The sequence below is a fragment of the Aquarana catesbeiana genome, linkage group LG04 (assembly GCF_042186555.1).
Source record: "Aquarana catesbeiana isolate 2022-GZ linkage group LG04, ASM4218655v1, whole genome shotgun sequence".
NCBI lineage: Eukaryota > Metazoa > Chordata > Amphibia > Anura > Ranidae > Aquarana > Aquarana catesbeiana.
The window spans coordinates 66614493-66640586 of NC_133327.1; the positions used below are offsets into that span (position 1 = coordinate 66614493).

A 26094-nucleotide genomic window follows, 5' to 3' on the forward strand; every position below is an offset into this window, starting at 1 on the left:
GTGCCTCTTGCTTAAATGTTGCAACCTCTGGGGCCTTTCAAAAAGGTGTGTATATGTAATGACAGATCATGTGACACTTAGATTGCACACAGGTGGACATTTCACCAATTAAGTGACTTCTGAAGGTAAATGGTTGCACCAGAGCTTTTTATGGGCTTCATAACAAAGGGGGTGAATACATACGCACATACCAATTATCAGTTTTTTATTTCTGAAAAATAGTTTTTTGTATATATTTTTCTAATTTTACTTCACCAACTTAGACTATTGTGTTCTGATCCATCGCATATAATTCAGATTAGAAAAACATTGAACTAAAGGCTGTAATGTAACATCGGTAAAAAGCCAAGGGGGGGGGTGAAAACTTTTGCAAGGCACTGTAGCTGTAAGGGAAGCCACCTAGCTCTCTGCTAGCAAGGGCCCAGAGAAGATGGCTACATTGTGAAAAAAACCCCATCCAATCTATGGAAAATTCATTGATTCATGTACCTTGGATGCTCAAATCTCATTAAAAGCAACTTTTTTCACTTTAACAGGTAGACTTGTTGCCCTAAAAATGTAGAAAAAAGGAGCAGAAAACTTTCTGCATGGCAACATGTGTATGCCACTCTTACTGAACATGAAGGCTTTCTCGGCTCATTCCAGCTTTCTGGAAAGCTCACACTACTATATGTTCAGCCAGGAATTGGACCTGCTAGATCTCTTCACTCGATCATCCAGCCATGGATAAGTAAAGCAAAGCTGATGACACTCCAGCACTTTTTTTAATATCATCCTATGGATCCTGGAAATATATAGAAACGGTTTTAATGGAATACGAATAAATGGTTCCATAAATTACATAAAACAAAAAACAAAAAAAACAAAAAACAAACTTACACCAAGTTATTGCTGGCCCAGTTAGAAAGACCAAAAATAAGTTATTCTACTACAAGTCACAGTCTTGGATAATTTTGCATAAAGTAAGGGATGATTAAAACACTGTTGGATACAGTCTTACACAGATTTTCCTTACTTCTCATCTTGAAGCTGGAACAGGAAATGGGAGAAAATCTATACACAGAGTTATGGGACAGCTGTCCACATTGGAAGATTTCCCCTCACCTCCTGTTCTGACGACAAGTAAAAATTATTAGATTACCTATTACTTTGTTTTGAAGACAAAAGCCTTTAGAACAAACAGGTTAAACCCCCTTCCCCCTCTCCCTTTATAGAGGGGACGCAAAACCATGATATAATTATTATGCATAAGGGTATTCGTTGGAGGGGGCTTCCAGACACCGAGTGGTTGGGAATAGGCCTTGGCCCCCACCAACCCCCCCCCCCCCCAACATGTTGAGGGCAAGTGGCCTGGTATGGTTCAGGGGGGGCACTCGCTCGTCGTCGCCCATCCTGACCTGCCAGGCTGCATGCTTGGATAAGGGTCTGGTATGGATTTTGGGGGAGACCACACACCGTTTAATTTTTAATAGCCGGCTGCTGGAAATTATAACAGAGTTCTTTTAAATTGGATTTTTTTTGCTTTAGAAATGTCAGTTTTGCTGTAGCATGTTCTGTATATGCTATAAATGCGCCACCGACAATTGCGCGGTCATGTAACGTTGCACCCAAACAAAATTGGCGTCCTTTTTTCCCACAAATAGAGCTTTCTTTTGGTGGTATGCAAAATGTTTAAAAATATACATCCCCCAAAAATATAAGTTTTTTTTTGTGCTACCCAGCGGGTTGCAAGAAAAAAAAAAAAAAAAAACACCCCACACCCGACAGCTCCAGTCTGAGCCACTTTACTAACCATGCAAGGTTAGTCCAGCAATCTCCCCCACTGGGCTGTTGTGTTCTGACAGGGGGATGACCCCCCCCCCCCCCCACCAGAACCCTCCGATCAGTGCCCTCTGCCATTGGCTGAGAGCACTGATCTGGAATCAGTCGGCTGCTGGTTTTCCAGCATGCACGCCCAACAGAAGCCAGCCGAATGGTTGGCTTCTGTCGGACAGACCGACATACACACAGCTGATTTTTTTTTTTTTTAACCGGCCGTTGCCGATTGGCATTCATCCCGTGTGTACGGGGCTTTACTCTAACCAAAATTGGAAAAAAGTTTTACCTTTAGCTCTACTTTAGCAAAGAACACTTTCATACAGAAAGATTGCATAACCGAGCAAGGCACACTCACTGTATATGATGGTGTGTATATAATGTACTGTACATTACTGTCAGTCCTACCTCATCTGCTGTGAATCAGGAATACAAGAAGTACCCCTTTGACTAATGCATTTAATGATTTAAATTTGAGAATCTGGTGTATGAAATTCCTTCTGAAACAGAACTGCTGTTTTTTCCAGAATTGTAATAAAATAAAAAAGTGTAAAGAATTGTTTATACTCAACCAAGATATTTGTGACACCTTCAAAGTCCTACATGGTATGATAGTTTTTCAATATTCTGCTATAGGGATGAGACATTTATTCTTGTTATGAACCTTATTCAGATATATACTTGGATTACCTTTTGTTACAATATTGAGTTTAGCATTAAAAAAAACCTAAGCAACTAAAGCCAGCAGCACACAGGCTAATATGAGCAACTATAGATGTTACAAAGCGTTCTGTACTACAACATATTAGGAGTGACGCTATGGTAATAAAATGGTTTATGAAATTTTATAGAATAATAAGTCCAAAAAATTATTAGAACAGAAGATATCTAAAACCAAGACTGGTGTAGTGAGAAGTAGTCATTTGTAACCAAGTGTATTTTATCTACAATACCAGTTTTGCATAGAGCTATAGTTTTCTCCTTGATCACCTCAAAGCTGAATTATTGCCTGATCCCATAAAGTAGGTAAAGGATAAAATCTAACATGTTTTACTTTTAAAACCCCTTTTTACTACAAAAGTTTTAATCTGAACATGTCAAACGCCCTCAGAGGTTCAATTGTTTTCAGATTGGTAATGTTGATGACAGTGAAAATAAAGACATGTGCACTCCCTGCTACCCACTGTGATGGGGACCTGTTTACACTGTAGACACAAAGGAGTCACATTGATTTATAACGTTCAGATGATGATTCGATTTGCATTCTAATGAAGGTTTGAAGCTTCCTGGCTTGGCTCCTGTCTAAACTTCTCTATTCAAAATGGCAGCCTACTCAACTTGTGGGATTGAAAGAATATAAAAACCTGGAACAGCTTGGCGAGGGTACTTATGGTGAAGTTGTGAGGGCTGTAGACAGGGAAACGGGTAAGTGAATTCTCTTAATTACAAAGAGTATTTCTGATTTAGAAAAGCCGGCACTCCATTGTTTACTCTGCAATCTTGCTGCCTCTGCCAGAGCACTGGTGGTAAATCCATATTATAACACTGGGAGGTAGCAGCACCTACTTTCATGTATTAGTATTTCTAATTTGCCCAATTGTTTGAACCTATAGAACAGATAAAACATTTGAATCTTTACAAAAAAAACAAAAAAAAAAAAGTCACCTTATTAGACATATGGGCTTTGTTACAGAAGTTTGGGTTAAAGACTATAATGCACAAAGATCAACTAGTTCTTCCTATCTTGTCAGTGCTGAATAAGAACAGGACAAAACTCCAATAAGGCAACTTGCATGGCTGCCCCAGAAAATAATTGTCTTTCAACCTGTCTCAATTCAATCCTCTTACATGTTTTTAACATAACCTTGCCATAGGTAAAAGCAAGAAGACCACCTTTTATTAATTCCTCTTGAAAGTGCTAGTTAAGCACAAGAGAAAGCGTCGGGTCACCTTGAGGCTAGGTGACAGATTCACACCGTTGGGATCAGGAGTGCACCGCAGGGTAGTGGACCCTATGGCTGACTGCTGCGAATGGGAGTCAGGGTGGTAAGGAAGGCAGGGCCGCTGGAACACCAACTCAGATCCCACCGGGGTTAGAGCGTAAGATTCCCTGGGGCGCGGAGTCTAAGAGCCAGCAGGTGTTCACCAGAGCCTCTAGTGGTGAGGATGGACTGGGCTGCAACTGGCTCCAGGTCGCGACCCCCAGGGTCCCCCAGCTCACACCCACAGTAGGCAACAGGATAGGGATAGTAAGGGAATAAGCCGAGGTCGGGGCCACAAGCAGACAAGGACAACAGAGTTTATGCCAAGGTTCAGGGTCACAGGAAAACAGGGAGAGTCAGGGGCACGACAAATGTCAGGGTCACGAGCAGACAGGAATAGTCTAGAACACGCCAAGGTCGGTAACAGAAAAAAAAGCACACGGCAGGCAGGAAACCAAAACACACAAAGGTTGATCAGCAGGGCTGGCCTGCAGTGCAGAGGTTAATATAGAGTTCTCTGATAGGAGTTGGGGTGGAGCCATGCTAGAGGACAGATTATAAAAGCAGTCAGCTGAGAGTCAGCTGGTCTCTAGAGATGAACACATGGAGACCGGTAAGCTGACAGACAAAACTATTGCATAACCATGACAGAAAGCCTTAATATTTTTAACAAAGTCCATATTTGCATACATGATACAAGTCAGTGATTCTATATATACTGTATATTACATTTGGAGGGTACAACATGACAGCCAAGAAAAGAGGAGCTTACCAATAGCAACCTTCCCGTTTCTCTCATGACATATTTGTAACTGCCTATGACATGACCGGCTTAAAGCAGTGGGCCACATATGCAGCTAAGCAGGTAACAGATTTTAACAACAACTGATGGTCCTCCATGTACAACCCCGATACTTAGCATTTACAGAGGACAATTGTTTTGATTTTGAAGTGGTTATATATGTTTTTATATGTAATAAATATTTTATCTTAAATTGAATTTTGTGGTCGGTACCAAGATAGTTCATTTCCCCTTGGAGGGCTGAGTAGGATACCTTCAGCAACTATCCCCATTCCCCTCATATTTTGCATATACAGAGGACAAAAGATACAGCTGCATGGATAGCTCTAAACACACTGCTAACAAAGGCTCAGATGAGCTGACTACATGTTGAAGAAAACCATCCAGTCTATGTAAAGTTAATGGACTCAAGTATTGTACATCAGTCTTAGATGTTCAAATCTTATCTGTAAATAAATGTATTTTTTCTCTGTAACAGGTAGACTTGTTACCCTAAAAATAGTGAAAAAAGGAACTAACCAAATGAGAAGAGTTTCTGCATGAAGTGTGCATTTCAGTCTATCTTACTGGACACCAGGGCTTCATCTCTACGTATTCAAGTCCTCTGGAAACCTCAGACCACTATGTTTTCAGCCAAAAATTAGCACCTGCTGGATCACTTCACTTGATCATCCATCCGAGACACACACACACACACACACACACACACACACACACACACACACACATCCTGGAAATAAATAGTAACTGGTGTTTTGTCATGGGTACATTCTGTAAATTGCAAACATTCACACCAAGTAATGTTGACCCGGTTGGAAAGAAATAAGGATGGGTAAAAATCCCTGTCAGTTATTTTCTGCAGTCTACATTCTCTGGGCAAGATCTTCCTCAATCCCATCATGAAGATGAAGTTGCAGCACAGAAGGTTTTTGCACCTTCATGCATAGAATGTTCGAAGGTGTAAAACCTTAAAAAGGATAAGTTCACGTTTCACAAAAAAAATGAATGCACTTTTTTTGCAGGTAAAAAATGTGAATTTCATTTTTTGGAGCCTGTAAAGCATTGCACCAGCAATCAGCAGATCGCTGGTGCCATGCAGGTCTCCAGCAGAGCCAGTGTATCTTCTTGCCGGTGCATCCCGTACAGGTTAGCAGATACAATCTGACAGGAAGGATAAATGAACTATCACTGTGCTTCACATTACTGTGGCACTTGCTCTCACCACTCTATAGGAAAGGTTAGTCAAAGTTTAAGATGCAGGTAAAATGTTAAATCACTTAGACCTCCCATCTTTCCTACATTGCTGAAATATTTTAGATTCATTGCAATCATTTTAACATGTAATTCCATTTGCAAATTTAGAAATTAACATTGTATAAAATGTGATATTTCACATGAATTTCATACAATAGTTTTAACTTTTCCAGGTGGGAATTCCAGAAAAGCTGGTTAAGCGCTGTTCATTACAGATCACCCAGGCTCTTGAATACATGCACAGTAAAAAAACTGGTGCATAAGGACCTGAAGCCAGATATTTTACTTATGGACAAGAGATGTCATAACATCAAACTAAGTGACTTTGTACTAACTCAATTTGTCGGTACTGTTCCATCAATGTCACCCATCAACCAGTACATGTCTCCTGAACTTTGTAAACTAAACCGCACGGAGTCAATTGTCATGGATCCTAGTGTTGACCTCTGGGCCCTTGGTATTTTGTACATTATTCCCACTGGAAACTATCCGTGGCAAATGGCTCTGGTTGAAAATCTATTGTTTCAAAGGTTCGTTTACTGGCAGAACATTGGCCACATGCCACCACCAAATGGTTGGAAGAACGTTAACAGGAGCATTCAGGATTTATTTCATATACTTTTTGCCCAAGACCCCAGCTGCAGGAACCAAGTAGGAGTTGTTCTAAGCCATCTTCATTTCCCTTGGAACTTTGAAGATGCAACCCAAAAAGACATTTATCTTCTGGAACAGGAGAAAAAGGAAGAGGTTGTAAAAGGAGACAGCGAGAGCGAAGTAATTGTACTTGAGGGAGACAAATACATTATAGAAAATCATGGTGACATAGAATGCATTGTTGTGAATGATTCTGCCTCTTGAATTTGCTTTTGTTCAAATAAACGGTGCTTCTTTTGAAAATGCAACAGCAGTACCCATCAGGGGCAGATCAAGAGTCTAGTCTCGGGAGGGGCACTGCCAAAAAATACTTTTTTTGGGGGCAATTTATCGGGGAAATGACTGGTGTTGGCGCTTGTTACACTCCCACTGGTTGTGCTCTCAACCAAACCATCCAATGGCTGGTGTCATAACTGATCACATGTGCAGCATCATGGCAGTTGTAGATTAAACAGAGGCAAAGATAGCAGCTTCTTTGGCTGAAAACGATAGGGGGGGGTTACTTTGACCATACTGTGCCTTCATTTTGTAAAGCATTGGACAAACTGTTGGTACTATAGAATTCCTGAATAATACTATTTAGCAATGGCACCTTTCACAGTTTATCTTGGTAGCTTCTCTTTATACCAACATATATGAAGGAAACCGAAACCCCCCAAAAAAAAAAATAAATAAAAAAAAAAAGGTATAACCGATCTAGTGAGAAAACAGTCAATTGTAAGATCTTGGTAGGTATAGGGACATACATTTGTTAACCTTTTAAGCTCACTTGATTTTTTTTTTAGTGAGCTAAAGCTTTAAATGAGTGGTTTTGCTCTTAGCGTTATTACAGTTTCCATAGGCACAAATTTTTAATAGGAGGTTAGGGGGGTTGATCATTTCTACATTTTGAATCCACATAAGGCTCAGTTCACAATGTTGCAAATTGGATGCGAATTTCCCTGCATTAAATTCACACGTCAGGAGATTGTGACCGGCTCCCTATGGAGCTGGTTCACACATCTCCAAAGTGCCTGCACGCCGTTGTCTACGGCGCATGCACCATAGACATCGGTGCCTGTCTTTTGCAAATATCTTCTAAACCGTGTAGGTTTAGGAGATATTTCTTGCACCTACAGATAGGCCTTAATCTAGGCTTACCTGCAGGTAAAAGTGGTCTAAGTTCTTCGCAGGCAATGGCTGGTGTTGGAGCTTCAATCATGGCACCATTGTTTATTTGGTGCCAGGATGACTGAAGTGCATTATTTCTATTATATTGTAATATAAAATGAAACGGTTCAACTCACCATAATGCAGAATCAGCGGGAGCTCTGAGTGTCTCTTGTCACCTGTCAGTTCACCTTTCACCAAATGTGGATTGTCACTATCCCACCTCCAACTGAAGCTTCCCACTGTTGCTTTCCACCAAAAAATACCAGATGCAGCTTGTCACTTTAAATGTAAAGGCAAATTGATGACAGCAGATCTGGCAGTCTCTCTCCCCAGCTTTTCATCACATGGCTCCCAGACTAAGTGCGGGCAGTGAGAGATGATGTAATCTCTCTGCTGCCCAGGGCTGCACAGTGAGGGCGGAACTGCGGTGATGCAGGGCAGGTGGTGAGAGATGTCATCTCTCTGGTCTCTCATCCACCCGCTTCTCTCATGCCGCTTGGCACGCCAGAGAGATTCCACGGTCCAGTGGTTGGACTCCTGTCTTAAAGAAACAGCCAGCACTCTTGAGCAGCCTAAAGCCTAGTACACACTACTAGTTTGTTAGTTTGTTGAACAAACAAAAAAAAAAAAAAAAAAAAAAAAAAAATGACGCTACAGCTCAGGGCGGAGCCGCTGTACTTACAATCCAATATTTGTACAGAGATCTCCCCTGCTGAGCTATTGTGTTTTGACAGCCCCTCACAAACCCCCGCCAGAACACTCCAGAATCAGGAGTTGGCCATCGGACCTTTTGGTCATGACCTTTGACAGAATCCAGACGAAGGGCTGGCTTTTGTCTGACCTGGCTGCTGTACACACGGGCCGAATATTGGCTGGTTTCTATTGAACCAATCGATGCCACCCAACATTCAGCCCATGTGTACTAGCAATAGGTAGAAAGCTTAGCATGCTTTGTCACGACCATTATGGACACCTCATATACTAAACCTGTGTTCATTTTGTCGACCTAGCAATTTAGTTGACACGAATAACTAAAATGGCGTTTTAGTCAAGACGATGACTAAAACCAAATTGAAATTTGACATCAAAATTAATATGTAGGGGAGTATCTACTAAGCTTCAAAACATGAAAGGCTTTTCTTATAAAATGTAGTTGTTTCAATAGAATTTACAGGGTGTGTTTTTTTACATTTTCAAGTTTTACTTCTGCTTGTCAAAAAGCAATATATTTGTTTATGAAAATTGGTTTTATTTAAAAAAGGCGTTTCATATCGCAACAGCTAAATTTGTGTCTGTAGTGCATGTTCAACACTTAACACCATAAATATGTTGAATTTTTACTCCAGGCGTATATAATTTTGGCAATTCTAAAGAAATGCTTAAATGCATTACAACTTAACTAAACCCATTAAATTTTAGACAAAACAATTGCAAATGGTATTTAAGTCAAGGCTATAACTAAAATCGAAATTGGTCAAAATTAACACTGTACTAAAAATGTCTTTACTGAAGATTTGATAGAAAAACGAAAGATTCTAAAATATTAGCTGAAGTTTTTTTAATGGCAAACTTGCTCTCAATGATATGGGCCTGGTTTGAAAACAAATACAATTGATTCCTATAGGGAAAAAAAAAAAAAAAAAAAAAAAAAAAAAAAAAAAAAACCACCTTCTAGGAGATCCCATTGAAACAGTTTGCAAAAAATAAAATGGCTGTTTTTTTTTTGCACTTTTTTTTAATCTTTTTTTATAATCAAAAGGAATGAAAAAAACCTATTTCATCTTTAGGCAATGAAACTGTTTCTCTTCGTGTTTCTAGCACAGTATAATACAAAAAGCAAGAGCCAAGTGTTTGTTATGAACAATGAAAACCTTGTGTGACGTTAAGTCTGCCATAGATGGTGGTTTTTCTTTCCAGCAAAGCATGGTTAATCAACTTGGGTACAATTGGCCTGCCCATACATAGTTCGAATCTGGGGTCAGTCCCTTCTGAACCAATACAGTTTAGAATCTGACAGCTGACATCTCATTTGTGTTTAGGTAAAACAATGCCCATGAAATTGGTGAGAAAGGACAGGCACAAGGTAAAAGCATTTCTAAAGGATCTCTTCATGCCCATTTCTTGGTACAACAACCAAGGCATCACCACCTACCCAATGTTTAACACCCTGGACTATTTCATCATGACCCAGAAAATGGTTATAGCCAGAAGCCTACATTGCCTCAGGTGAGCTGTTTATGCATTTGGTTCAGCGAGTCTTCTTAAAACTGGAGACAAGAAAATGAAAACACTAAATTTCAAATTTACGCAGTGCATTACATATACATTATACATTCACATCAGTCCCTACCCTCAAGGAGCTTACAATCTAAGGTCCCTAACTCACATTCATACATACTAGGGACAATTTAGACAGGAGCCAATTAACCTACCAGCATGTCTTTGGAGTGTGGGAGGAAACCGGAGTACCCGGAGGAAACCCACGCAGGCACAGGGAGAACATGCAAACTCCAGGCAGGTAGTGTCGTGGTTGGGATTCGAACCAGCGACCCTTCTTACTGCTAGGCGAGAGTGCTACCACTACACCACTGTGCCGCCCCATGTGAGCGTTCTGTTGCCTGGTGCAAAACGCTCAAAGTACATGAGCTTCTTTTGGCAGATTACAAGAGTTTTTTTTTTGCCCCATAGACTTTAAAATAAATGCCTAACTTTGTTTTACACTCAAATAGCAGATCTCCACCCCCCATTTCCTCTCCTCACCCTAGTGCTTCCTATTGGCAAAACAAAAATGCCTGAAGCTGTAAAACTTGTGTAATACACTTCTAAAATGCTTTAAAAAAAAGCTGCAAAACTGCTTTTAAAAACTAACCAATATATGCCAGTAAATCGCTACACTCAGGTGTGAATGGAGTCTAAATGACTGCATGACTTTTAGACAATAGGTGCTTATTGAAGCTTCTGTGAAAACATTCGGCACCAATAATTGGCTCAGTCCAGGACAAGGGTAGCTATTTAAAGCTTATTCATACAAAAACACAAGTATAAAAGTTTTAGTGAGTGTTTTTATGTACAGTACATACAGTATACAGTGGGGCAAAAAAGTATTTAGTCAGCCACCAATTGTGCAAGTTCTCCCACTTAAAAAGATGAAGCCTGTAATTGTCATCATAGGTATACCTCAACTAAGACAAAATGTGGAAACAAATGCAGACAATCACATTGTCTGATTTTTAAAAGTTTTTGTGGGAGAACTTGCAGTTTGTGGCTGAGTAAATACTTTTTTGCCCCACTGTATGTTTGCAGAATACAATTATTTTGTAGCAAAAGTAGTTTTGAGATTGGAAGGCATGTTAATACATTCAAACTTAAAAAAAAAATATTCACAGCAATTTACAATATGGTTAGAAGGGCCCTGCACTAAAACGTTTACAATCTAAAAGAAACACTTAAAATTGGACATGCCTTAAATTTCATAGCGTACAGCAGGGACAAAAATAAGGCAAATACTAACCATGTCAAACATTTTAGGGTAACACGACTCATCACCCCATCCCCATCAAAAGTTTAAGTGCAGAGTTAAACAAAAACAGACAAGATATAAAATGACAAAAAAAAATAAATAAAAGCAGCACAATAACTACACCCTTCTAAAATTTACACACACACACACACTTTGGGTAGGGTTAGCAGGAAGCTTCATTTTTATAAAAACTATTTAGGAAACTAGAACCTTAGGAGTTGAACGTAAGATTTGTAAGTAGCAATCAAAAGAGAAGGGTCAACTGAGGCTCACATACCAGATATGCATGGTCACACTGGACACAAAAATCTACTTTTACAGAAAACAGACAAATCATTCATCAAACCACAGCCGGTGTGGGTCATTGTGCACACTATAGCACCCTGCCCACAAATAATCTGGCCTCTTTTTAGGCGAAGCAAACCACACTAGTGCAGGCTTTTATATAAAACATAGGTTGGATAGCACACCTACACCACCCAGTAAAAAAGACACACCCACCAGTGTAATTCTGTCTCTAAATGTATGCCTCAAGCGCTCACCTGTTGATCAGAAACGCACACTCTTGGCAAATTAAAGAAAGTATCAGCTATATAAGCATATGCATCTGTACAGTGTATAATGGAAAAGATCAAATGTCCAAGTCTCTGGCCATTAACAGTGAAAGTAGGAAATGTCAACTTTGTGAGGGCTGCTTCACACAAATTTTTGACAAGCACATTTGTCAGCAGCCAACATTTAAATATGGATGCAGTATCACACCATACTTCAATATATGTCTCACACCAAATCTGTTTTTGTCAAACCCACACTTGCTTTATCTATAATTTCATTTTGTTTCCATTGTGTGAAACCCATCAAATATAATACCTTGTGAAAAAAAGCCAACACCAGAGGAAGAACATACAAACCTCTAACCAGATAGTGGCATGTTTGGGATTCGAACCAAAACCAAAAAGCCCAGTAATGCAAGGCAGAAGTGCTAACCAGTTAGCCACTGTGCTGCTACATGCATGGAGCCCCCATCTCTGTGGTGTTAAACAGCTCTAAGTCCCTGGGGTGCAAAAAGTTAATCAATGCAGATGTACCCTGGAAGTCCTGAGTGCCATTGACCAACCCATTTGACATTTCATCTGGTTCCAAGGCTGGTTATGGCCGATTACTGTCAGCATGCTGCTATAGGACCATCTCTAATTTTGGGACTTTTTGCTTGGTAAGAGGCTACAATTGGTGCTGGTGTGGAATTCACAAGGCTGCTTCTTGTCCTTTCCCATGGAACACATATGGCAAGATTTGCAATGGTGGTGGAACCCTTCTACACCTAAATACCAAATTTCTTTAGGCATTTACCTCTATGTGGTGGAATTACATCAGACAGGAGTTTGGTTTCTTGATTTATTCTGTGATATTTGGCGTTTTATTGGTTTGCAAGTAGCATAGTGTTAACCCTGAATTTTAGGAATTGCATTTTGATTTGGATTAATGCATTTTTGAGGTTTAATCATTTGGAAATACTAAACACAAAAATTGTTACTCATTTAAAATTTGCATCAGCAATGGTACTGTGTGTGGTTTGTGAAGACAGCTGTGGGAGTTTTGGTTTAGAGCTATGCGAGATGGAGAGCAAGTGCATTATCTACCATTTACTTATCAGATGTCAAATGGCAAAGTGACTGAGCATGCTCCGTGTATCAAAAGATATATTTCACAAATGGCAAATTAGCACACACTAACTTTTCCCATCCCTTGTCCAGTACTCAGTTTGGCTTCCAAAAGGAGAAGCCACCCTGTGAGTTGCTCAAGCCATTGCTTACACATAGCTATGTACTCTCCCCATTGGAATGAGTGGCATGTTCCTCCATACCTGTGGTGCTAGGGAAGTTCTTCACTCCCGGCATTGAAACAGAATATTGGGGGAGCAAATGAAAGGAGAGTACTGTTCTTTCCAGAGTGTGGTTGTAACACTGTTTATAAGCCAGAGTGGTTGTAAAATGGGGTTCACTCAGCAGTCACTAGTGGGGTACCACAAGGCTCCGTGTACTGGGTCTGGGTCTATTTAATCTCTATGTAAGCGATAACTAAAGATTTGTTGGGCAAGGTAGGTCTTTTCACTGATGACAAAAAAAGGTGTGAAATAGGGTTGATATCCCTGGGAGGTGTTTAACATGGAACATGATTTGGCATTGCTGGAAGATTGGTCAAAGCAGTGGAGACTGCAGTTCAATATTTCTCAATGCAAAATAATGCATCTAGGGAAAAACTCCGAGTGTACAACATTGGGGGTACCGTATTGGCAGGCACTACAAAAGAAAAAAAAGATTTGGGGTACTTTTGGATGAATGCAAAAAAACAAGCAAATAGTGTGAGCAGGGAAGTGGGAAAAGCCATGTAGAAATCTAGGATGCATTACTAGCTGGATCACCAGCAGGAGGAATGGAGGTTCTTATTCCCCCTGTATAGATCTTTAGTGAGAACTCAATTCGAATAATGCGTCCCGTTCTGGAGACCTCACTTACAGAAAGATAATTGTTAAGATAGACCGAGACAAAGAAAAGCATCCAGTGCCTCGTATCCGCTCCTCACCGTCCCCTTAGGAGGGGGCACCCCATCTCGTCCAGCCAGGGCCTCCACATTCTTTCAAACTTGCTGTGATTACCCTGCCCAATACATGTTGCTCTCTCGCTCCAAACCATTGAATTAATGGTCTCAACCCAGTTCTCCACTGTCGGGGGGAGTCTGCCTGCCATTTCTGTGCTATTAATTTTCTCGCCTGAAACAGGCATCTTAACACTACTTCAATGGCGACTCTACCTTCCTCCAAGCTCCCTAATAGGCATGTCTTGACCTCTAGTTTTAATGTGATCCCAAAGGTTTTATATATCCCATCTACCATCTCCACCCAGTATCTAAATAGCTTGGTGACATTTCCACACCATATGGATCAGATCTCCTGATGCCTTACATCTGGGGCACTCATCATTTTGTCGCCTTCCAAATTTAAACTTTTTTTGGGGGTATAGTAGACTATGAATTAGGAACAAATGGGATTCCTTCTGCGAGGGAGGCATCAAGACCAAGTCTCCTTGTTCTAAAATCCTATCCCATTGTTCCATAGTCATTGCCCCCACGTCTCTCCCTCTCCGCTCTACTCCTGGAAGATGCTACTCCACTTATTCTAGCCCCCAATCTGGCATATAACTATGAAATTAGTCATTTAGTTGCAGCTGGTTTAATTTTTAGAAGTGTGGGAATCTGAGTCCATTCAATGGTTTGTGACCCAAATTGTGCTTGAATGGCATGCCTGATCTGCAGGTATTTATAAAATGCCTTATTTGATATATTAAATTCTCGTCTTAAGTCCACAAAGGTCTTTAGATTGACGTAATCTAAAGTTAATTGCCATCTACCAAAAGGCCATACATAAAATCTAAAGCTTTTTCTTTTATATATACCAAAAACACCTGCAGAACGTTCAAGTTTCTATGCATTACAGTCTGGTTCTTTTTGCAAGCAACATGAATGTTTTAAATTTTCAAAAATGCATCCACCCTGTTCTCCCTAAATATATTGGGGGTTTACTAAAACGGAGTGCAAAATCTGATGCAGCTCTGCATAGAAACCAATCATCCTCCAGGTTTTATTGTCAAAGCTTAATAGAACAAGTTAGAAACGGATTGGCTACCATGCACCAGTTTTTAATCTACGCCATTGTCTATTGCAGGCATGTCCAAAGTCCACAAGAGAAAATCACGCTGAATAAAGTCCACAGTAAATTAAAATGAATTATTTATATGAAAACCGTCCCAAATTTGCATAGACAATGCACATATTAATTCACTGATCTTTTAAATCAGCATGCACTGAACACTATGTGAAATGATGGCTTACCGGATAGCAAGCCAAAAATGTGCAGATGGCCGTAACCCTAGCCTGGGTTGTGGATCTTGGAGATTAAACCCGGAAAAATTCCTCTCACTGCCAATATTAAAGAATCCATGGATAGCGGTATAAATCAAAAAATAAAACATAACGCGATACTGTAAAACTATAAATGGTGTACAATAAGTACAGATGCTCTAGATCCTAGAGCAGGGAAGGACAAAACGTCACCAATGTGAAAAGACCAAACATAAGTGTCCCATCACCACATAGAATGGTTTTTCTAGTGTCTGGTAAGGAGGCAATCAAATATCTTTCCAGGAAGGCAAGAAGTCATCTGTGCTCAAACACTTGGATATCAGACGCTGGTAACACTCACAGCACGGACCGAGGGAACCGTCCGACCATAGATGCCAGTACTTTGTAACCCAAGGGAAGATATAGCATACTATAGTGCGATTCCATCAATACTGTTTTATTAAAAAAAGGGAATGCACTTACAGAAATAAAACATCAGGTATAAAAAACGTAAGACGGCTGGCCAGATTCAAAAGCTCCCATCCACCTCGACGAGACAAGCGTGGTAATGTCAGCACATACCTTAGACGAGTTTCATCATAATTAACATTCTCAATGGGGAACGGGCAGCGTGCTGGGTCACCACCTCTTATACAACCACACCTCGGTCTGAGTCACGAGTGCGAATCCATAGCCGCCATCTTTATCGTGGGCGGCCCTCACTATGTTAAATTTACATCGAGAGCAAGGGAAAAGAGCCATAGCCGCCATCTTTATCATGGGCGGCCCTCATTATGTGTTAAATTTACATCAAACCAAAGAATTTGAATGGGGAACGGGCAACACATTAGGTTACCGCCTCCTCCAAGGCCGCACCCAGGACAAGATGGTGGTATGGGACAATAACCACGATCTTTATCATGGGCAGCCCTTTTTCCCAAAAACAAAACGAAATAATGAATATAAATAAAGAACTAAAAAATATAGTAAATTCTAAATAGAACATTAAAACAAAAAAACGTAAGAGGAGACCATATAAATATATTCAAAAGAAAACACACCTAATGTACAGATAGGTAAATAGAAAACTTTGAATTGGTACCGTAATCTGATAGTGGTTAAATACAAACAGCAACTGAAACTATATATACTATAAATGTGTATAAAAGGCACAAATAAAAAAAATTATAAAAATATAAATAAATAAAAATATAAATAATTATAAATAAAAAATATATATACCTCCCTCTGGAGACAATCTTAAATGTCAGAGATAAGTGGAAACCACGAATAAAAATATAAAATTATAAAATAATCCAAAATATGTATACTATATATCTTAGGTGAATGGATATTGAAGAGAATATAATAAAGTGGAAAGAGCACTGTGTAGCAATATCCAAAAAGTTTTTTGTATTATGTATATAATATATTAGTGAAAATTATTCCAAAAAATAATTTTGGAATTATATTAGTGTATAAATATTAATGAAGAAAAAAAAATTATAAACTGTATCTAACAATAATGGCAATATTTAATTCTGAGTAGGGGGACAATTTGCAGAGCCTCGCATAGGTGTCAGACCAAGTTTACAATCAGTCACAACTAGGAGTTATCAATGAAAGCATTCACATCTACATCTATATTGAGCCCATAGGGCACATAAGTCCTAGCTTTATGTATCCATGACATTTCTAGTTTAGAAATCTCTCACGAGAGAGCTACCTCGCCAGTGGGGACTAAATTTATCTATACCCAAAAAAAAAAAAGGGTGTTGGAAGGATCTTTTTGTGTACTAACAGATAATGTTTAGACACTGAGTGGTTTTTAAATCCCGATTTAACATTCGTGATATGCTCATTCAACCTGACCTGTAGGGGGCGTTTGATCCTCCCTATATACTGCAATCCACACGGACACTGGAGTAGGTATACCACACCAGTCGAACAACAAGTAATGAAAGGTTTAATATCAAAATGAATTTGGGTACTGGTAGATAGAAAACTTGTGGTTCTCCTATGGGTGCAAGAATTAAATGAGCAAACTCTACACTTGCGGCATTGGTAATAGCCTGTTAAGTGATCAAAAAAAAAAATCATTTTTGATAGGAGGATCAAGAATATTGGGGGCTATCCTATTCCTCAAAGAGGATGCTCCTCTAAAGACTACATGAGGTTTTTCCGGTAAAATATTACGAACAATGTGCCAATGTCTGGACACCATTTGTTTATTATTGTGCTGCAATGAATAGGTGGTCAGAAAGGGGACTGATAGTGATGGTCCTTTTAGATTGGAGGGTGACTTAACAAGGAGATCGGCCCTATTCAATCTTCTTACAGAATCCAATGCAGTCTTTAAGTTATCACTAGTGTAGACCTTCTCTAAAAACCTCTGAGTGAGGATCTCAGCTTGTTCCAAAAAGGCCTCTTCATTGGAACAATTCCTCTTAAGCCTCATATACTGGCTCTTTGGTACTAAAGCGAGCCAGGGCCTATGATGGCAGCTATTAGTAGGAATAAATGAGTTCCTATTGGTAGGCTTGAAATAGGTCAGAGTACTGAGTTTACCTCCCTTCACCTTAATTTTCAAGTCCAAAAAATTTATCTCAGTTGAACCAATTTCATATTTCAGCTCAATACCTCTCGTTATTAAGAAAGGTCATAAATGATTGGAGATTAAGCATCCCCCTCCCACATGAGGAGGATGTCATCTATGTATCGGATCCACAAAGCCAACTGGGGTATGGCCTGGGCACAGACGACATCCTCCTCCCACCTGGCCATAAATAAATTGGCCAGGCTGGGGGCATACTTAGCCCCCATAGCAACCCTCCTCCTGTTAGATCCTTCCAACACCCTTTTTTTTTTTGGTATAGATAAATTTAGTCCCCACTGGCGAGGTAGCTCTCTCGTGAGAGATTTCTAAACTAGAAATGTCATGGATACATAAAGCTAGGACTTATGTGCCCTATGGGCTCAATATAGATGTAGACGTGAATGCTTTCATCGATAACTCCTAGTTGTGACTGATTGTAAACTTGGTCTGAGACACCTATGCGAGGCTCTGCAAATTGTCCCCCTACTCAGAATTAAATATTGCCATTAGTGTTAGTAATATTTTTTTCTCTTCATTAATATTTATACACTAATTCCAAAATTATTTTTTGGAATAATTTTCACTATTATATTTAATACAAAAAACTTTTTGGATATTGCTACACAGTGCTCTTTCCACTTTATTATATTCTCTTCAATATCCATTCACCTAAGATGTATAGTATACATATTTTGGATTATTTTATATTTTTTATTTTTATTCATGGTTTCCACTTATCTCTGACAGTTAAGATTGTCCAGAGGGTGTATGTATGTATATATATATATATATATATATATATATATATATATATATATATATATATATATATATATATATATATATATATATATATATATATATATATATATATATTTTTACACATTTATAATAGAGTTTTTTTATTTGTGCCTTTATTACACATTTATAGTATGTATAGTTTCTGTTGCTCTTTGTATTTAACCACTATCAGATTACGGTACCAATTCTAAGTTTTCTATTTACCTATTCGTACATTAGGTGTTTTTTCTTTTGAATATATTTATATGGTCTCATCTTTTAAGTTTTTTGTTTTAATGTTATATTTATAATTTACTATATTTTTTATTTATTTAAATTCATTTATTTCATTTTATTTTTGAAAAAAAGGGCTGCCCATGATAAAGATGGTGGTTATTGTCCCATACCACCATCTTGTCCTGGGTGTGGCCTTGGAGGCGGTAACCTAATGTGTTGCCCGTTCCCCATTCAATTCCTTTGGTTTGATGTAAATTTAACATAGTGAGGGCCACCCACGATAAAGATGGCGGCTATGGATTCGCACTCGTGACTCAGACCGAGGTGTGGTTGTATAAGAGGTGGTGACTCACCACGCTGCCCGCTCCCCATTGAGAATGTTAGTTATGACGAAACGCGTCTGAGGTACGTGCCAACATCACCACACTTGTCTCGTCTTTTTTTAATAAAACAGTATTGATGGTATTACACTATAGTATGCTATATCTTCCCTTGGGTTACATACTACTGGCATCTATGGTCGGACAGTTCCCTTGGTCCGTGCTGTGAGTGTTACCAGCATCTGATATCCAAGTGTTTGAGCACAGATGACTTCTTGCCTTCCTGGAAAGATATTTGATTGGTTTTTCTAGTGTCTGGTAAGGAGGCATTCTATGTGGTGATAGGACACTTATGTTTGGTCTTTTCACATTGGTGACATTTTGTCCTTCCCTGCTCTAGGATCTAGAGCATCTGTACTTATTGTACACCATTAATAGTTTTACGGTATCACGCTGTTATTTTATTTTTTGATTTATACCACTATCCACCGATTCTTTACTATTAGCGGTGAGAGGAATTAATTTTTCCGGGTTTAATCTCCAAGATCCACAACCCAGGCTAGGGTTACAGCCATCTGCATGTTTTTGGCTTGCTATCCAGTAAGCCTTCATTTCACATGGTGTTCAGTGCATGCTGATTTAAACGATCAGTGAATTAATATGTGCATTGTCTATGCAAATTTAGGACTGTTTTCATATAAATAATTTAATTTACTGTGGACTTTATTCAGCGCGATTCTCTTGTTTATTTTGTTTGTTTTTTCACATTAATTGCAGCTTTTTTGGGGGCTTTGTCCACCCCTGTTGTACATTGGACTAGCGCAGTCTTTTTTCCCTTTCATGTCCAAAGTCCAGCCCGCAGGCCAATTGTGGCCCGCGTTCTGATTTGGAATGGCCAGTCTGGTAATTTGGACATGTATATCTTTTGTGGCCCCCAACAAATTCAAGCGCCGGGGGCCACAAAAGATACATGCTGGCTGCCTTGGAGGGGACAGGAGCCGTACATACAGGAGAATTTCCTGTTTACATGGCGGCCTCTGTAAAAGGATGTCCTGTCTCCTGCGCTGCCATTGGACGACTGTTTTGTCCATCAAAGGAGGCGGTACTTTCAATTAAAGAGGCCGCTGAGAAAAGAGGAGTTTCTCCTGTACATAATCTGTTAGCCGTCTCCTCTACGGCTTGAGCATGAATCAGGCTGCATTCATGGCAACGGTGGGTGCTGCATTGATGGGCACTGACCCTTATTTTGCTTGACAGTCCTTTTAAAAAAACTTAAAATTTTTTTCCTGAAACTTCCCTCTTAAAGTGAAGGTGCGCGTTATACGCCAATAAATACAGTATATCCAAACACACCCCAGCTCATCTCTTTATCACACACAGCCACAAAGGCAAGAGATTTCTTGTTGGTCCGTGTATTAGTGCTCGGATGAACACACTTAGACCGAATTTTAATGGTTCAAAGAAGGTCAGGCAAAATGGTCGGCACTCATGCATGTTCACTTCATCAAATCTGGCCCTCTTTGAAAAAAGTGGACATCCCTGGTCTATTGCATGAAAGGTGACAGCCATACAAAGAACAATGAAAGCCTGAACAAAATGGAGTAGCAGGAATGAGTCATGTGGAAATCGGTGATTGAAACCCAACGCCATTCAAAAAGTTTGTGTGTGGAAAAGTTAGAACCTGCTCTCCAACTTATGGCAATTTTTTTCATTACCATCTCTGCCTTCCTATCCTAGGCTTCGAGAGATAGGATGCTAAAGCAAATCTACCCAATGGTGGCCAAAGTAGTAAAAACCTGACATTAGGCAAAACTAAAAGAAAGTTTTAGCTGGAGTTTGGTTTAAAATTAGGGATATCAAGATTTGGCTGTCAAAGGAAATCCAGAAGAGGGCCAACGGTGACAAAATGTAACTTAAGATCATTGGAACATGGATTTGTCAATCAGATCAAAGCAGTGGAGACAGCAGATTTCTAAATGTAAAATAATGTACCTAGGGAAAAATAATCCCGAGAGAGTACAACATTTGGGGCAGTGTTAGCCAGCACTAAAGAAAATGTGTTGATCTTGCACTTAATTCCTCAAAATCCAAAAAGATATGAAAAAAGGATTTACAAGGAAAAAACACACGAGAGGGGAGTTTGGTGAAGGACTCTCTCAGTACAACTTAAACAGCATACACTCAAAGTTTTATAAAAAAATAAATAGGATATCCAAGTGCTTCATAGACCTCAAAAAATGCAAAAGCAATCCATGTGCAGCGCCAGCATTCAAGTCCTCCATTAATAAGGATCAGGATATTATTAGGATTAATTCCCACAGATATCATTGTTCTCACCAAGTTTAGTGGCATAAAACTGCTTCATTAGAACATCTGTAATCAATCATTGAAATTGTAACTCTGTAATATCTGGTATTTACTATGTGTAGAATAAATTTAAACAAAAATCATATGAAAAACAAGAGGGGGAAAGAGCAATAGTGCTTACCCCAGACCCAAGCCTGGTTGGAGTTAGCACCACCACAAAGAACCCCCCCCCCGGCGACTGAGGGGGGCGTGCAAAAGATGGACAGATGTCAAAGATAATGTAATTGTAAATATAGCCATAACTACTATTGGAGTAACAGAAATAAGTAAGAAATAGAAACAAACATCTTATTTCTGTTACTCAAATGGTTGTTATGGCTATATTTACATCATCTTAGACATCCATCTTTTGCAAATCCCCCTCAGCCGCCGCAGGGGGCTTTTTGGTGGTGCTTTGACTCCAACCAGGCTTGGGTCCCAGGTAAGCAATATTGCTCCCCCCCTTGTTTTTCATATGAATTTTGTTGAAATTTATACTACACATTGTTACTCTAATATCTGGCATTTATTATTTTAATAATGGATTACAGATTCTCATGATGAATCGGTTTTATGCCGCAAAACTTGAGAACAATGATATCCGTGGGAAATCATATCCTGATCCTCATTAACAGAAGACTTGAATGCTGGTGATACACACGGATTGCTTTTGCATATTTTTATGTTGTCTATCATTAAGTACTTGGATAGCCTATTTTTTTTAAGCCTATTTTGTAATAAAAATTTTATTTTTTATAAAACTTCTAGCGTATGCTGTTTAAGTTGTACCAAGATAGTCCTTCACCAAACTCCCCTCTGGTGTAATCATGTGGGGATCGATCCCCCATCGCTTTCTCCTTCCCGATGCAGCGCCGCTCAGCCCAAAGATATCCCCAGCCAGGGCTCCCCCCCCAGTTGCCTGCATCCATTCAGAAGCACTGTACACTTCTCCCGCGCAAAGTTTAAGCACACAGGTGCAGCCATATGAGAAACGGAGGACACCGCAGGCTTGTCTGTCATACACAGATCTCCCTCACCTTGGAGATATGCTGATCACCCTGTCTGTGCTGCTGGAGGAAGTCCAGGCAGCCATGGAAAAGTGCCCTGTAGACTTGCTCATGGTGAGTGACACACACACACACACACACACACACACACACACACACACTTTCTCCCCCCCACCCCATCTCAGCTAGGGACAGGGACCCCCATCTTAGCGGCAACACCAATAGAGACAGAGCACTGACCCCCACTGAGAAAGACACTGACTCCAGCACAAGAGAGAGTGCACTGAGAAAAAGTGCCCTGACACCGGCACAGAGCACACTGACGCCAGTGCTGAGAGAGTGCAGTGACACCAGCCTTGAGATACAGGACACGGAAACAAGCACTTTAAGGCTCTTAATATATGCAGCTAATTTTTATCACTTGGATTATTTTTTCCATTAGGGATGCGAGTGGGGCCTCATGTCTAAAATTATGCCTAAGGCCTCACAAAGTCTAGAGCCACCTCTGATGGTATACATACTCCATCTTTCTAGCACAGTATGGACAAAAAAAAACAAAAAAAAAACAAACACAATCCAAACCACCATGGCATCATAACCACCCTGGACTAAATTATGACCCAGGAGCTGGCTACAGCTGGAAACCTACATAAATTCATTGAGTCTGAGGTGAGGCGTTTGTAAGTGGGTGGAACTTCGCTTTAAGAAAGGACTCGCTGAACCAAATGTACACAGTTTAAGACCATTAAAAAGGTGGTCTTAAACTAAAGACCACCCCTTGTTTTTGGATATCTATTTTTTTTTTTTTTTCTTTCATACCTTTTTACAACTACCAAGTGTACTTCCGTCCTAGCTCGGCCATGGCACAGTACGTCATATCCTCTTCTGCAGCGAGCCCTCCTTCACCCCCGCTGCCTTCTGGGACCTGTGTGTATCCAAGAAGACAAGCTGGCCAGTCACAAATCGCCGCGACTCCCTTAGTTGGAATGACAGCGACCTGCACACGAGCCGGTGGACGAATCAGCTTAGGGGTGCCGACATCACAGGCTCCCTGGACAGGCAAGTGTCCTTATTAAAAGTCAGCAGCTACGGTACTTGTAGCTGCTGACTAAAAACATTTTTTGCGTCTGGAACTCCACTTTAAAAATAGGACCAAGAAAATTAAAGCCAAACAAAACAAAAATGAAAATTGTCCCTGACAACGATTAGAACACATCAGACCCAATAATGACCAACTGAGAAATCCATCCTGCTTAGTCTACCTATAAAATTTAAAGCAGCTTATGGAGGTGGCACAGACAGGGGCAAGGCGCAGACATCATGGCTCTGTCCTGAGTGGCTCTGTCACGAGTGATGCGCAGTTTCACCTACGCAGTTATCAATTCCGATCAGTTCTTCTCTGCTCTTTTACAGGCAATTGTCTCCTATCCATCTGTACATCTCTACTGAACTGACTTTGCTATAACATTTTTGGTAAATGTCTCCTGCTGCCATATTTTTAAACTTCTATATTAAATGCTAGCTCTATAACACTGCAATAGCAATATTACTGGTGATTGTTTCTCAACTCCATTTGGCTTGAGTGATCAAGAGAGGTAATTAGCTTTAGGACCCTAGCCTGTGTCTGTAGCTGGTCTGGTACTGGCCATCTCCTCTCCCATATTCAGGCATCTTACAGACCCAATAATGACCAACTGAGAAATGTATCCCTGCTTAGTCTCCCTATAAATTTAAAGCCGCTTATGGGGTGGCGCAGACATCATGGCTCTGTCACGAGTGATGCGCAGTTTCACTGACGCAGTTTAACTAAAGCAGGATAACTAAAACTGGAAGAAGATACAACAAGAACTCTGCTCCACTCTGCAAGACAAGCAAACCAGCTTTTGACATTTTATATTAAGTTAGTTTTCCCACTCTATCCACTAACATGCTCCTTATTCGCTTCCTTCTCACATTGGCATCTATCCTCAAATTATCTTTACTCTACCGCTCCTCTCTTCCCTGCAGCATGCACATATCACCCTCACTCCTACCCTCTCCCTACTAAGGCACCCATCATCTCCTGCATTTGCTGCACCCACATGCTGACAAACACCAGGGCCACTAGACACGTGCGCTCATGCACATCCCACTCCCACTTTGCCTTCCTCACCCTCCTCCTAGTCTCAGGTGACATTTCTCCTAATCCTGGTCCACCATTTAAAACTGCAAGCCACATATCCAATACCCCTCCCCCCCGGCAACCACCGCAATCCACTCAGTTTAATTTCTATCCCCCTGCTTCCTCAAAGCAGCCCACCAATCTCATGCGTCCTTTGGAACGCCCGCTACATCTGTACATGACCTCCATCTCATGGCTTTAACATACTCACCATGACAGAAACCTGGCTTCAAAATTTTGACTCAGCTTCTCCTGCTGCCCTCTCCCATGATGGTCTCCATTGGACTCATTCCCCCAGACCCAACAGACAGAAAGGAGAGGGAGTTGGCTTCCTTCTATCCCCACAAAGCCCCTTCCAAGTCCTTCCTGTCCCTCCCGCTCTATCCTTCTTTCGAGATGCACTGTATTGGTCTGTTTTCTCCCATTTCTCTGAGGATTGCAAAAATGTATCGGCCTCCAGGACCGGTATCGCGCTTTGACTTTGCTGCCTGGCTACCCTACTTTCTCTCCTCTGAAATACCCACCTTGGTGGCTTCAACATTCCTGTCAATGTTAACAGCCCAACTACAGCTAAACTTCGACTTAACCTCATCTTTTGACCTAACCCAATGGACACATGCTTCCACTCACTCCAATGGTAATACCCTTGACCTTGTATTCTCCCATCTCTGCAACCCTGGCAACCTCACCAACACCCTTTCCTCTCTCTGATCACAACCTCATTACTTTCACTGTATCTTTGCCTCCAACCACCCATCCCTCCAAGCAGCAAACAATTACTTGTAAAAACCTTCATCACTTTAACCCTTCTCTTCTCTATTCTGCTACCGACCACCTATATGACATAATCTCTCCCCTGTCCACCTCGGTCTACAACAGTTCACCATCACCACTAGATGCACTTGCTCCTCTAACCACATGCAGAATCAGGCCCCGAACGTTACAATCCTGGCAAACCGACAAAACTAGAAATCAAGAGACATTGCCGTGCTCTTGAACGACTGGCGTAAAACCAAATGCCTGCAAGACTTCACCCTATATAAATCTGCCCTTCTAAAAATCACTTCAAAGACAAGATCGATGCAATTCGTGAGGACACCTCCACTGTGCGTACGTCTTCCCCACCCAACATACCTTGCCTAGCAGCACATTCAACACTCTCCTCTTTTGAATTGGCTACTACTGAAGAGGTTACAAAACTTCCTCGGATGCCCACCTAACCAATTGTCCCTTGGATCCTGTTCCCTAACTACTATGGTCACCCTCTTCTATCCTATGCTCCCTCACCCACATCTTCAATCCCTCCCTCTCTAGTGGAATCTTCCCCTCCCCTCCCCTCTAAAACATGCACAGATCACTCCCATTCTTAAAAAGCCCTCACTGGACCCTACCAATCTGAACAACTTAAGACCCATCCTCTAAACTTCTAGAACGCCTAGTCTACAACTGTCTTAGCTCCTACCTCAGTGAAAATAACCTTCTTGACCCCTTACAGTCTGGCTTTCGCTCGCAGCACTCCACAGAAACTGCCTTACTAAAACTCACTAACGATTTACTAACTGCTAAAACCA

The 26094-nt window shown here is 40.5% G+C and overlaps 1 protein-coding gene and 1 pseudogene across 1 annotated transcript in view; one reads left to right on the plus strand and one right to left on the minus strand.

Moving 5' to 3' along the window:
• The window catches only part of LOC141139305 (protein eva-1 homolog C-like), a 419753-nt gene that overhangs the window by 354331 nt on the left and 39328 nt on the right, over window positions 1-26094 (minus strand). The gene's annotated exons all lie outside the window — the stretch shown is intronic.
• LOC141140382 (serine/threonine-protein kinase SBK1-like) lies at window positions 2910-6711 on the plus strand (annotated as a pseudogene).